Consider the following 14,750-nt stretch of genomic DNA (forward strand, 5'->3'; position numbering starts at 1 on the left):
GTTTTCTTTAAAAAAAAAAAAAAAAAAAAAACCAACTAGATTATAAACTTCTTCAGGACAGGAACACTATTTCACACTTCTTTTGTGCCCACAGCACTGGACACCTAGCAGGCCCTGACAGTCTATTTATTGAATTGAGCTAATAATAAAATCATGAGAATAACTTTTATTGAATGCCTTCCATATGCCTGGCTTTATGGCACATGATATACATTATCATATTTCATTTTCAAAATAATCTTATGAAATATTATTATCCTTATTTTACGAATGAGAAAAGTAAAATTCAAAGAAGTGCACTAGTTTGTTATTAAATGGCCAAGTTGACAATCAGACCCAAATCTGACTCCACAGCCAACATAATTTAACCACTATGCAATATTGCCCCAATTACACTTTACTGATGTTAACCAAATTTTAAGGCATCGCACATAGCCAGAGATGTCTGCACTTACCTTAACAGACATGATAAATGTGTGTACTATTTACTGAACTATCGAAAGTTCCAGGCTTAAGATTTTGCTTACTTTCCTCCTCCAGTCACAATGACAATATCCTGTCCCAGCATACCGGCACAAAATCAGGGTCACTGTGAGATAACAAGAGCAGCAAAAAATACCGGGACAGAATTAATCATTAAAATCATTAAAGGAAGCATTAGGAGATTGTCATGAGCCATATCAAGGAGATTCACAGCCCACAAGCCTAGAAGACTGAGCTATATTTGCCATAATTATCTTAGGGATGGTTATGGTTTGCACATTTATTGTATTATACTTTGAGATCCTGTACATCATTTAAGTAAGGAAAGTTTTGTAGGGATGATATTAGTTTCAGTCTAAATCTAATTTTTTGAAAACTAAACAATGCACAGGACATCTAAACCACAGAGTGAAAGTCTTAGCTTGGTACCTAAGAGCATATCTTCTTTGGAAGCTTAAAAACCCAAGCTCCCACCACCTCCACCTCAAAAACTGATCTTGATTTAACTGTGGCTCTGACACTCAGCTCTTTAATTTGGTCTTTGCTGACAGCTGACTTCAATTTTTGCCTGTTTATGGAAGTAAATTAAAAGAACACACTGTCTGTGATCCAGTGGCTCTTTGTGGCAGAGTCCTATTCAGTTCCTAAATCAAAACCCAGATAGTTGTCAGGAGAACTAATCCTTTCATAAACACATCTGCAGGGCAGAGCACACAGAGGCCCCGAGTGACCAGTAGGAAGTCTGCCACTTTCCCAGGTACTTCAAGGGTCAAGGTCTCTGTTGTTTCCGTTTCTATATAGTGAGTTTAGAACAATTCACATCAGGTTCAGAAGCTTCTGACAGTTGGTGTTTGGGCCGTGGCCTTTGTTTATGCCCACGTAAGAGCCTCTGTTATTTAGTGACTGCAGAGCCTCCCTCTGGCGTCAGTACTTACAGAACATGGGAGACAAGTACCTGAAAAGAAGCTTCCAATAGCCTCTAACCCACATAACTTCCCTCAAATTCAAGACTGCCTTGGTAAAAGATAGCACTCAGTCTCACAAGAGGGGGCTTGATTTTAAGTATAAACCAACTGACAGTATTGCAAATGCTATTTCTAGTTTTCCTAAGCAAGTGAAAAAAAAAATGTGATTTCACTGGCAGCAGAAAAACACTTATTAAAGCTACAGGACTGATTACATGTTCCTGAAATCTTCAAATCGAGAAAGCACCAGGTCAGAACTACTGCTTTTTCTCCTTAAGACATTATCTTCTTGGAAATATTTGAAATCATCACTGAGAAATTTCCCCATGAATGTCATGCTGCTTTATAAGGTGTAAACTCTCTACCTTTTAGTAATGAGACAGTGTGTTGCTCTCTAGTCTGGTGATAGAAGTATAATAGGATCTTATGAGCTGAATAAAAGTCAGGAAGGATATTCTATGATTTCTACAAGGAAGAGGCTATTTAAGTGACAACCTTTGGGTATTCTTCATGGGTAATTCTAATCCCGGTGTAGAGTATAATAAAAGGTTTAAGCTCTATGATATTTTACCCCAGAAGTGGTTGCATTTCATCAGAAGTGGATGATAATTTCGCTGTAGACTTGAAAAATTTTTGAAATTCCATTTAGCTAACTGTGGACAAACATACTACAGAAGTGCAATACGTTATTAACTTCTTATCCTTTTTAGAAAAGGAACTATGGGGAGAAAAGCTTAATAAAGGGTTAATGTGCTACTTCTGAAGACAATTTCCTGCAAAAATATTCAAGGTATTTCATATATCTTTTTCTGGGAGCTAAGTCCCACGGATTCCAGGCAGATAGGACAGCATGGTCAAAGGTCCTGAGGCAGGGAGGAGGAACTGAAAAGAGGCTGGCATGTCTGCAGCAGATCAACAAAGGCAAGAGTGGCAGGAGCTGAGATTGTAAAGGTAGGCAGTGGGCAACTGTAATGCCACGAGAAGGACTTTAGAGCCTTTTACAAATGCAATGGGAAGCTAAGGAAGGGTTTTAGGCAGATCACTCTGGCTGCTCTCTGGGATACAAGGAGGTCAGAGTGTTGATAGCAGACAGCTAAAGAGGCTTTTCAGTCATCCTGCGGAGGAATGAGGGCGGCTTAGACTAGGGTGGCCAGTGTGAATGGAGAGCTCCAAATGCTTTCAAATCTGTTTTGTGTGTTCTATTATATATGAAAAGTGCTATGCTAGGGAGGAGAGGTAAGTGATAGAGGCCATAATCTGTGTGAGTGAATTTTAATTTTCAGGAATCTCAGTATTTACTGGAAGGATAGGTAATAAACAGAAAGTTGTACTTGAGAATGATAAATGCTATAACAGAAGAATCCAATGCAGGACACTTTGGAAAGCATGTGGAGTAGGAAACAAACCTACAGGAAAATTACACGTAAAAAGTGTTGGCAACTAACTGATTATCAACTTTTTTCCGAGAAAGCCGTGTATGAATGCAGTTGCAGCATGGTATTAGAGAATCTCAGAGTTATTTCTATAGTCCATATCTATGAATTTATTGATGAAGAAACTGGAGTTTAGAAAGGTTGTGTCTTGCCTAAGAGTAAGTAGATGGGTAATCGCAAATTCACTTAAACGTTTAGTCAACAGTGACTTGTTTGTGGTGGCAAATAAGAAACGTGGCTCTTCTGCTCACCAAGCTTTCCTAATTAAGATGGAGAGGTTGAAGGTGATGCTAAAGTTTCTTGCTTGAGTACCTGGGAGGATAGCAGTGTCAATGATTGAAATAAGGAACATTGGGAGGAACAGTTTTTGAGGTGTCAGGAGTGCACAGGAAGAATGGAATAGATTCCATTTGGAGGTGCCTGTGAGATGTTTATGTGGAAATATTAGAAGAGACAATCATTTTAATAAAAGGCCAGTGTCCTACCTAATAAACCTAGTTTAGTGACATCAATTCACTTTAATTCCTAACTCAAATTAGAGCCAGGGGCAATCTGTTTCCAAATAAAACAGTTATTTTAAATAGGGGTATCATAATAAATGTGTTTACATTCTCAAATGTGTTAAATATTCCCAAATCAAACTGGCATGGTTTTCTATCTCCTGGAAGCTTAAAGAGAATTTTATTTTTTGTTTGTATCCTTGCTTTAATTAAATTCATTTTATAGGCTTGAACAGCAGACATTTTGCATTGTTTTAATCATTATAGAGAAACACGCATAGCAGAATTCACTGAGAAAAAAAGCTCGTTAATTATTCCTTCTTCCAGGATTGTTCTAGGTACTGAAATTGCTTAAAAGGACAAACTTTGGATCTGCTCCATGCTCCCTTCAGGCTGGCTATTCAACATTCATGGAATGTGTTCCTGGGTGAGGATAGTGCTAGTTAGTGACAGGGAAGAGAAAAAAGTCACATCAGGAGACTTCCCTGGTGGTGCAGTGGATAAGACTCTGCGCTCCCAATGCAGGGGGCCCAGGTTCGTTCCCTGGTCAGGGAACTAGATCCCGCAGGCATGCTGCAACTAAGAGTTCACATGCCACAACTAAGGAGCCCACCTGCCACCACTAAGACCCGGTGCAACCAAATAAATAATAAAAATATATATATTTTTTAAAGTGACATCAGTCTGCACCATAATGAATGACATCTCTGGAACCTCATCTCTCAATTTATGACTTTGATTAATTGGTTTGCTATAAGTTTGATTAAATAACACAGTCTAGGAATCCAAAACACACAAACAGAATCTCTATATTTGAATTTCAATTTTCCTAGAAGTGGAGTAAATCACAAGAAAAATTCATAGCAGAAATTTGTCAAGTGAAAACACACATACACACGCAAAGCAATACGGCCACTACCATCACAAGAATAATACTCTTGCTATGTTTTGGCACTGGCATAAGTCAAGTATTCCTTGATTTAAAACATCAGGCTTATAAATAGTCCTCATATACAAATAAAGGGAGACGTTCCTTAGGAAGGTGGACCTTGCGTTGGGTCATCATCGCGCCTTATTCTGATTGGAGGAAACCCTTGAGGGAAGGAAAGGGAAGAGCTCTACTCACTGGAAGAAGCAACAGGGATCACTACCACTAACAAACCTTCCAGGTCCTGTTGGCCAAATGAAGAGATTCAGATAAAAATCAAGTTCCTTTCCTGCTGTAGAGCTTGGATAGAAGGGACCACTTTTTTTTTTTTTTTATTGGAGTAAAATTGCTTTACAATGTTGTGTTAGTTTCTGCTGTACAATGAAGTGAATCAGCTCTATGTACAACTATATCCCCTCCCTCTTGGACCTTCCTCCCACCCCACCCCCATCCCACCCATCTAGGTCATCACAGAGCACTGAGGTGAGCTCCCTGTGCTATACAGCACATTCCCACTAGCTAGCTCTTTTACACATGGTAGTGTATTTATGTCAAACCTAGAAGGGAGCACTTTTGAAGGTGTTTCTTTATCTTCTGTTTTTTGAGATCTCCTGGTGGAGAAATAGAGATGTCCAAAATGAGGACGGTGTGACTGGGTAAGATCAGGCGGACGTTGGGTGGGTTGTTGGGGGAGTACTAGAAGTTACTCCATTTCATTAGTTTCTTTGGTGTCTGGTAAAAGCTTATCAATCATATCTCACAAGGGGTTTAGGTCCAACACTCTGAAACGCATCTGGTTATCATTCCCAAGGGAAATTAACCCATGTTATGTCATTATCCTGTCAAGAAATCAAAGGCCTCTTCCTGCATTAGGGACTGTGATTTGCCTTTGTCCATTCTTTGTGACCCGCACCTGTGATTGGCTTGCAGTTGCCTGAATGTACAGCGATCACTACACAGCCCTTCTTTGGAGGCTGGCTGACTATATCCACATCTCATGTTTTTCAGAGTAGTCCCCCTAAAGATGTTCTGAATGAACTTTGAAATTTAATAATAATTCGTAACATGTTTATAGGGCAAAATATGTTTCAGTTTCCAAGCAATCAACTTCAATCAGATGGTATTTCTACCACCAAATGAATTGGGATCCTTGTATCTATTTGACCTAACTTCCTGTATGTTCTTCAACAACAGTATAATGCTCCTATGAGACAAGCAGTGTAGTTATTAAATAAGATGACATTAACACAGAGATTTCTTCCATTGAGTCTTAAGGCTGGAAGTTATCATTAAGTCATGTAGTCAAATTCTCTCATGTTACATTTGATTAAATTGTGGCCCAGGGACGCATAATTTATTATGAGTGATCATCTAATCTATTGTTCTTTATGAGTGCTCTTGGAATGCTGGAGCTACAGGTGTAAAATGGGGCAATGTAGGGCACAATGAGACACATACCCTACTCATAATCAAGCTTGCCCAACATTCTGTGTTAATGACAGTATGATAAGCCTGGGAAGCCTGAAGCTCTGTCCTTATATCACACTGAATAAAAAGAAATTTGATTCATGCAATTTGGAGAGATTTTTCATTAATAAATTTCTCTCTCATCCTGCATTAACACAAGATAAAACATATTTTCTATGTTAATTTAACTTTATACCAAAGTCAATGTCCAAAATATTCTTGTTAATGTTTTACTAATGATAAAATTCATAGTGATGATTATAACATTTATTAAATTTTATTTAAATTGAAATATAGACAGTACATTCCCTGCCATCTTTTGAGTGGTTGTGAGAATCACATGGATCTGAAAGTTTTTGATAAAGTATACACCTATACAAAATCCAAATATCAATAACCTTTTACAGAATACAAAATGAAAGTCAGTAAAAATCAAAGGAAAACTATCCTAGAGAAACATCTAGTAAGTCACAGCCACAGCACTTTCAAAATATATTCATTTAACGAGAAAATATGTTAAAAAGTGGTGAAGAAGTTTATTTTAGAGAATAACTATTGATAGATTATAGTATAAACATAGGCAACATTCTAAACTATCACATGATTGCTGGTGACAAATTCTAAGCTATCACAATTGCAGTAGACCCCCTTTAAAGCAAATAAACTGGAGGTGACCTAAATGGTGGAAACTGGAAGACTAAGAATACTATAGTCCCACTTCTTGGGATCCCAAGATCTTGGGTTTCCTAGACTCAAACCACTGACTCTTAGCAATTATAGCTCAGCATTATTTTTTATTTATTTATTTTTTTGCGGTACGTGGGTCTCACTGTTGTGGCCCCTCCCTTTGCGAAGCACAGGCTCTGGACGCACAGCCTCAGCGGCCATGGCTCACGGGCCCAGCCGCTCCGCGGCAGGTGGGATCTTCCTGGACCGGGGCACAAACCCGCGTCCCCTGCATCGGCAGGCGGACTCTCAACCACTGCGCCACCAGGGAAGCCCTATTTTCCGTTCTTTTCAACTCCCTGGCCGATGGTGGCCAACCGAAAATAAATATTCTTATTTCCTTATTCAAAAGACAGTGTCTTATATTAGAGCTCTGAAAGGAAGAAATCAAACTCACTGCAATGTGAGGTGCAAACTTGGCCAAGTAAATGAATTATAAAAGAGACTGTGGGATTAATCTTGTAACAACATCCAAAAATAAAGCTAGTCTCTGGGAGATCAAAGTACCTTATAGATCCCTAGCAACACAATTACATTTTCTCTTAACAACAGTCAGGTTGCTAACCAGACCTAGGGTGTTTGATAGATAGGAAGCAAGCCACTCACATTTTTACCATCACTGTTTAAATACCAACTTAAAAAAAATCTTTATAATTCTAAGGAAAAAAAAAAAAAAAGGACTGCTTCAAGTGGAAAGATGAAAGTTTGGTATAAGTATCCCTTGTAACTGAAACATTCACAAGAATTATCTGAGGAGTATGGCAATTTTCTGGATCCCACCTCTAGAGCGTCTAAGTCTGTAGGGCTGGAATGGAAGCCAGAAATCAGAATTTTTGAGAAGTACGGCTGAACCTTTCTGCAATGTGATTTTGATGAAGGTGGTTCATAGACAACAATTTGATATACAAATAGGAAACTGCTTAAACTGGAAAATTTATCTGTAAATTCCCAACAGTATTTGCCAACAAGTTTTCTAAGTTTGTATATGTTTTAAAAAATTCTTTGTATAGTTCATGAACTCAGGGTAAGAAATATTTTAAGGGCTTCCCTGGTGGTGCAGTGGTTGAGGGTCCACCTGCCGATGCAGGGTACACGGGTTCGTGCCCCGGTCCGGGAGGATCCCACATGCCGCGGAGCGGCTGGGCCCGTGAGCCGCTGAGCCTGCGTGTCCGGAGCCTGTGCTCCGCTGCGGGAGAGGCCACAGCTGTGAGAGGCCCACGTACCACACACACAGACACACAAAAAGAAATATTTTAATAGTTTTTCTCATTAAATATCATCATCATGGGAAAAGTAAGTATGTTATTGTGTATGACTAATTTTTCATAGCATAGGAACTGTGTGTGTGTGTTGTGTTGTGTTGAGGGACTGAGAAATCTAGATGCAATAATTAATCCATTTTATCCTTTCCAAATGTAAGTTTCTGATAAAATTGATTTGTATGTAAAAAAGTAGTTGTTTAGATAACAACTACTTTTCTATGGGCTTCAAAATATGCTTCCTCCTAAAAAACTTACAAATTTTATCTGGTTTCTCGTTTAACTATATAAATATCTCTTCAAAAGAGGATAACATTTAAAAGGATAGTGAAGAGCAATGGAATAGAATCTCAAATAACTTTGACTTTTAAGAAAGATACAAAAATTGATATGGATAGGCACAAAAACAAGGAAAGTCCCGAGGGAAAGGTTTAGGAGCTGGAATTGTTTAGTCTAGAAAAGAGATGATTAGGGAATAATTTTTATGATGGCCAAGCTTAAAACATTATTTTATACTAAGAGAGCTGATATTTCTTCATCTCGACTGGACAAAGAAAGTATTATGCTTCTTGATGATTTTACAAGCATTTGTTTACATCTTTTTAATAAATATATTTTTTCTCTCATCTCCCTTCTTCTTCTCCATTTCTTACTTCCTTGTTCCCTTCCTTCCTTGTGCAAATAGAGCATTTGTTATATGCCAGGCACAAAGGAAATGTGTTTGGTTTAAGCGAGGTACATTTCCTGGTTAGGGCTGATTTCAGGAAATTTCCTTGGCTATTTTATAATACGTCTGTGTATAAAATGACACATAGTATGGATCATACAGGAGGTTTCTCACAAAGACCACTTACTTTGGGAAATTTCAGTCTAACTTTCACTTTGTCAATCTCCAACAAGAGATTCTAGCAACATGATTCAATTTCAGAGTGTCAAATATTATGGAAATTATTAAGTCCAAGACAGTTAAGAGGCCAACAGAAAACTTTTTTCTATTCCTAGTTTCACTGACAGCACTTGGAAAAGATTATTAAGTCCACTTTTCCCTCCAAATTGCCACTCCTTTCTTTCATTTAACAATCAAAGAAAGATCCTATTGACCAAATGGAGTGCCCAGTCAAATTTCAGGAGTATCTGGTTCTATTTTTAGCAATAATTGATAAGAAGTTTTGAATAAGCTGCTTAACTGGTCTGAGTTTCATCTCTTCCTCTCCATCAGGCTTCCTGTAACATTTAGGTTACACCCCTCTCTTTTTAAAAAAAAAAATTCCTCCCACATCTTAGGGCTCATTTTGGTTCAGGCTAGGACCTGGTAATAGAGCATCCTACTAGGTACACTGCTGAGAAATGGGTTCATTAGCTCCCCAAAGAGTAAAAAGAGTCAAAAAGGTCAAAAAGTGACCGTATCTGGGCTCAGTCCAAGCAAATATGCAAGGCTGAAGCAGTGAAGGCTGCTGAAGAGATGCTAAGCAACATGATGGAGATTGTGACAGAAAATAATTATAATTAGTACCCAGGCAAAATGGTGGTTGGCCCTGAGAAATATTTATTGTTACGCAGTTCGTCCCTGGGAGGGAGACTAGCAGGGACAAGAAGTAGAACCATCCTTGCAGTCAACTGGGTTTTAGCCTTAGGACTTCTAGACAAGAATTTGAATGAATCAGTGAATGTCTTTAATTAGAAGAAATGTACATACCTTAAGAATGACTATATTATACCTCCTTATGAATATGATACAACTATAGGTTTTCACTAACTCAAACTTTCTCTACCTCAACTCCAAGTCAGACTTTCAACTTTGTCAGCAGCCTCCATTTCATGTCATATTTTGCCATCTAGTGGCTGATCATGGTATTAGGAGGCTAAACCCAAATTATTTATGTATGTTTTGTTGAAAACCTGAGGCATTCAACTTTGCAAAATGTTGGAGATCCTATTTGTTTTCTTTACATGCTGTCTTGCTCCAAAGAGAATACATGGTGCGTATGCTTCGGGGTTGAAATTTCAGGTCATGAATAGGCAGAGAAAGTTTGAGAATGTAAAATCAAACAAAATTATAAGTACATTTTCACTCACTATTTTTCTTAGCATTAAAAAATCATTTTTCTTGGTATTTCTTTCCCACTCAAAGTTTATATAAACTGAAATACAATAGCTTTCTCCAATTGAGTCATTCTGGTTGGTTCATTTTATTATTGTATGCTAAAACCAATCTAACTCTCATTTAATTATGTCAAATGGTGTGGATTATTTTCCCCAGACTTTGTCCAGCATTTCTTTTCCCTTCCTGTCCCTTGTGCATGAAGGAGATATCACTTGACTTCTTTGCATTATTAAAAACAATCTACAGTTCAGCTTCTTGTTGTCTCAGGTGAGATTTTGATTATTATTAAATTAGCTTATAATTTAAATAAAATATTCTGGAAACTTGAATTCTGTGTTCTCTCCAGCACCAAGCTCCTTTAGCACTGCTTAACGCAGTGTCTGTAACACAGGGAATGTGTGAACTGCTCTCTGCATTCACCATCCAGCTTGTGCCGATGGATGGTCAGACAAACAAAAGAGGAAGCCCTTGTGGTGAACAGTTTATGTGTCTCTCCGAGAAGAGCACAGCATCCTTCAAAACCACATTTGCAGAAAATGTTGAATGCACAGGAATTTAGTTTAGTGGTTAAGAGCATGCTTTGGAGGGAACTGACAGATTTGTGTTCCAATTCTGATACTCAGTAGCTGTGGTGCCTTGTTTAAGTTACTTAACCTCTTTAAGCTTCAGTTCCTCTGTCAAATAAGGAAATTGTAAGGATTAAATAAAATATTTTACATAAATCTTAGTGTTAGCACAGTGTCTGGCCCATAGTCAGCATTCAAGAAATAGAAGGTATGATGATGATAAAGCTGATAATGGCTGACAGATAATTCATGTTTTGCCATAAATTTCTAACTCTGCCTAAATTATAATGTAATTTTATAATGTAAATTATAAAATTTTTAATGTAAATTATAATATAATTTTATATTATAATGTAAATTCTTGCCTCACTATCCTGTAACTACGAGATCCTCTTTGGCACAGCCTCCGCTCTAAGTCCTGTAGCCTGAGAAATGATCGGTGTGTGATGGTCAAAGATATTTACTTCAAACAAGAGAGGAAAGAGCGTCAAAGAAGAGGAGCCCCAAGTCACGGGTCTCATTCATTCAGCACCACTGGCCCTGGCTGTGTCAAGGGGAATGTTCTGCGGCCAGTCTAATGCATGAGCAAGGGAGAGAATCCTTGTTTATATCCTTGAAATGCATTTTCAGTACTCATGAAAATTTGAGCTGCAGCAGGAACTTAACAAAAAATAAAGGCCACCGGGTTTGTAATAAGAAACTCTTCTCCAGACTCTGCAGGAGATGAGAAGGGAGGGGCAGAGTCTGAGAACAAGTGAGCCACGGAAAGGCAGATTAGGGCTCTCATTCTACCATTTCCCAGCTATGAAAACATTCGAGCATACGGTCAAAGCTGAGGGAAGGAGGCACATGTTATGATGGGTAGAGTGCTGAGATGGAAAAGAAGAGATCTAAGTTCTGGTTCTGGCTCTATTACTGCCTGCATAAGGGAGCTTGGGTATTGTCTGCCTCTCTGGATATTGGCTTCCTTATCTGTAAAATAAAGACCTTGGGTCAGATGATTTCCAAGGATACTTCAAACCTTAGAATTCAATGATGCTGTTAAAGATGCTTCTAATTCTGGAGCAAATGCCTTAAAACTGATTTTAATAATAGAGGTGTGTCAGATATCATGATTTTTGAAATCTTCAGACTTAAAACAGTGGCCAGATTTAAAAGGTTTAAGGACTCAGATTGACACAATCGCTGATGCTGGGAAAGAAATTCACCATGTATCAAATGCTGACTTTTAACATGACTCAACCTTCTCTCAAATTTGAAGAGCCTCGAACTGATAAGTGATCTTTTCTAGTCATGAACCTTCTGGCAATTCTTATACTCACAGTTTTGAAAGAGGTCAACAGATTTTACATATAACCTTTTGAAATGTGAAGTGAAAATACCATATTTGCTTGTACACTACCAAAATGGAAATGGGAGAACGGGAAGGCAGGTTCTGTGAAAACAGGGATCCTGTCTATTTTTGCTTGGCATTGTCATCCCAGAGCACATAATACCTGTTCCAAAAATATTTGTTGAGTCAATTAAGGCGGATAAAGTGTTAGCTTTATCTGCACCTCCACACTCATAGCAGTACTATTTGCAGTAGCCATGGCAACAACCTGTACCCGTCGGTGGATGAATGGATAAAGAAGCTGTGTGAAAACAGACCTGTGGATCAGTGGAAGAGAATAGAGAGCCCAGAAATAAACCCACACACTTACAGTCAATTATCTTCCACAAAGGAGGCAAGAATATACAGTGGAAAAAAAGACAGTCTCTTAAGCAAGTGGTGCTGTTAAAGTTGGACAGCCGCATGTAAATCAATGAAGTTAGAACACACCCTCACACCATACACAAAAGTAAACTCAAAATGGCTTAAAGACTTAAAATATAACACGTGACACAACAGAACTCCTAGAAGAGAACATAGGCAAAACATTCTCTGACATAAATCGTACCAATGTTTTCTTAGTTCAGTCTCCCAAGGCAATAGAGATAAAAACAAAAATAAACAAAGGGGACCTAATCAAACTTACAAGCTCCTGTACAGCAAAGGAAATCATAAACAAAATGAACAGACAACCTATATACTGGAAGAAAATATTTGCAGATGGTGCAACCTACAAGGGCTTAATTTCCAAAATATACAAACAGCACATACCGCTCAATATCAAAAAAAAAAAAAAAAATCAAAAGATGGGCAGACGTCCTAAACAGACATTTCTCCAAAGAAGACATACAGATGGCCAAAAGGCACATGAAAAGACATTCAACATCGCTAATTATTAGAGAAATGCAAATCAAAACTACAATGAGGTTACACTTCACACAGGTCAGAATGGCCATCATTAAAAAGTCTACAAATAACAAATTCTGGAGAGGGCGTGGAGAGAAGGGATCCCTCTGTTGGTGGGAACATAAGTTGGTGCAGACACTATAGACCATAGTATGGAAGTTCCTCAAAATACTAAAAATAGTGTTGCCATACGATTCAGCAATCCCACTCCTGGGCATATATCAAGACAAAACTATAATTCAAAAAGATACATGCACCCTTATGTTTGTAGCAGCACTGTTCACGTAGCCAAGACACGGAAACAACCTAAATGTCTATTGACAGATGAATGGATGAAGAAGATGTGGTAAATATGTACATATATACAATGGAATATGCAGCCATGAAAAAGAATGAAATATGCCATGTGCAGCAACATGGATGGACTTAGAGATTATCATACTAAGTGAAGTAAGTCAGAAAGAGAAAGACAAATACCATATGATATCACTTACATATGGAATCTAAAATATGACACAAATGAACCTATATATGAAACAAACAGACTCACAGTCCTAGAGAACAGACTTGTGGTTGCCAAGGGGGAGGAGGGGTGGGGGAAGGATGGATTGGGAGTTTGTGGTTAGCAGATGCAAACTACTATATATAGAATCAATAAACAACGAGGTCCTACCGTATAGCACAGGGAACTATATTCAATATCCTGTGACAAACCATAACGGAAAAGAATATAAAAAAGAATGTATACATATATATAATGGAATCACTTTGCTGCACAGCAGAAACTAACACAACATTGTAAATCAACTATACTTCAATTAAAAAATTTGGTGTGTGTGTGTGTGTGTGTGTGTGTGTGTGTGTGTGTATAATTCAGCCATAACAGAAAATGAAATCTTGACATTTGTGACAACATAGGTAGACCTTGAAGGCATTATGCTAAGTGAAATAGGTCAGAAAGAGAAGAAAAATACTATATGATCTCACTTATATGTCAAACCTAAAGACAGAAACAAAAAAATCCCCACCAAACTCCTAGTAAAATAGATCAGACATGGGATTACCAGAGGTGGGGAGAAGGGGAGGGGGAATTGGAGAATGGAGGTCAAAAGGTACAAATCTCCAGTTATAAGATAAATAAGTACCAGGGGTGTCATGTACAACACGATGATTATAGTTAACACTTCTGTATGTTATACAGGAAAGTTGTTAAGAGAGTAAATCCTAAGAGTTCTCATCACAAGGAGAATTTTTTCTTTGCTTTTTATTTTATCTATATGAGATGATGGATGTTAACTAAACCTATTGTGGCAATCACTTCACAATATATGCAGATCAAACCATCATGCTGTATACCTTAAACTTATACAGTGATGTATGTTAATCCTTTCTCAATAAAACTGGAAAAAATAAAAATTTAAAAAAGAAATCAATCAGGCAAAAAACTTTGGCTATTATTTTACCTATCCAATTGTCTAGCAAAGTCAAGTTTTGTGGACTATAGCCAGACGTACTTAAGCCTTATTGATGGCGTATGTGGTAGACTGATTGCAAGCATGGCCCTAAATCTTCACCTCACATCCATATCCCTTGCAACGTGATTTTGAAACTTCCCCCATCAAGATTGGAGTCTATTCCTTCCCCTGAGACTAGGCTGGCTTTGTAGCTTGCTTTAGCTGATAGAATGTGACAGAAGTGATGGTGTGCCATGTTCAAGCATAGACCTCAAGAGGACTTGCAGCTTCTGCTCTATTGGACACCAGCCTCTGCCATGAGATCAAACCTTGGTTGATGTACTGGGGCTTGAGAGACCATATGGGGCAGAGATAAGCTGACCCAGCCAAGATTATTGTAGATCAGCCAACCCTCAGCAGATCTGGTACTGACTGCAGATGAATTGCAAACCCAGCTGAGATAAGGCAAGACTGGCCCATATCAGCAGAATTGGCCAGAGAACTCACAGTTTCACGAGAAATAATAAATGGCTATTATTTTAATCCACTAAGTTTTGGAGTGGTTTGTTACACAGCTATTCTGGCAA

The sequence above is a fragment of the Lipotes vexillifer genome, unplaced genomic scaffold (genome assembly GCF_000442215.2).
Source record: "Lipotes vexillifer unplaced genomic scaffold, Lipotes_vexillifer_v1.1 scaffold327, whole genome shotgun sequence".
NCBI classification, from domain to species: Eukaryota; Metazoa; Chordata; class Mammalia; order Artiodactyla; family Lipotidae; genus Lipotes; species Lipotes vexillifer.